We start from the raw sequence: 250 nt of genomic DNA on the forward strand, positions 1-250 counted from the left end.
TTCCTGCCCCTAATACTCTTAATGAGTCCTCAATTATGTATTTCTGGAACTCTGATTTATTAATTGCGTTAGTTAATTTTAGTGGGTTGTTGAAGTTTGTATTTGCAGATCCATCTTTTAAATGAATGAGTACTACAAAGTTGTCTTTTCCTACCTCCATATTTGTTAAGTTGTTACTTGTTGTTGGTTGGGGTTCTGCCGGTGTTTTCCATCCGGCTTCTTTGTTTTTCGGTTGTTTTGAGAGTGGGTT

At 36.4% G+C, this 250-nt stretch overlaps 1 long non-coding RNA gene across 1 annotated transcript in view; it reads right to left on the minus strand.

Annotated features, from left to right (window-relative positions):
• The window catches only part of LOC119587197, an 8,645-nt gene extending 8,395 nt beyond the window's left edge, over nt 1–250 (minus strand). The window contains exon 1 of the long non-coding RNA XR_005229995.1: nt 155–250. This is a non-coding gene — a long non-coding RNA (uncharacterized LOC119587197). The remainder of the gene's footprint in view (nt 1–154) is intronic.

Source organism: Penaeus monodon, chromosome 22 (assembly GCF_015228065.2).
Source record: "Penaeus monodon isolate SGIC_2016 chromosome 22, NSTDA_Pmon_1, whole genome shotgun sequence".
NCBI lineage: Eukaryota > Metazoa > Arthropoda > Malacostraca > Decapoda > Penaeidae > Penaeus > Penaeus monodon.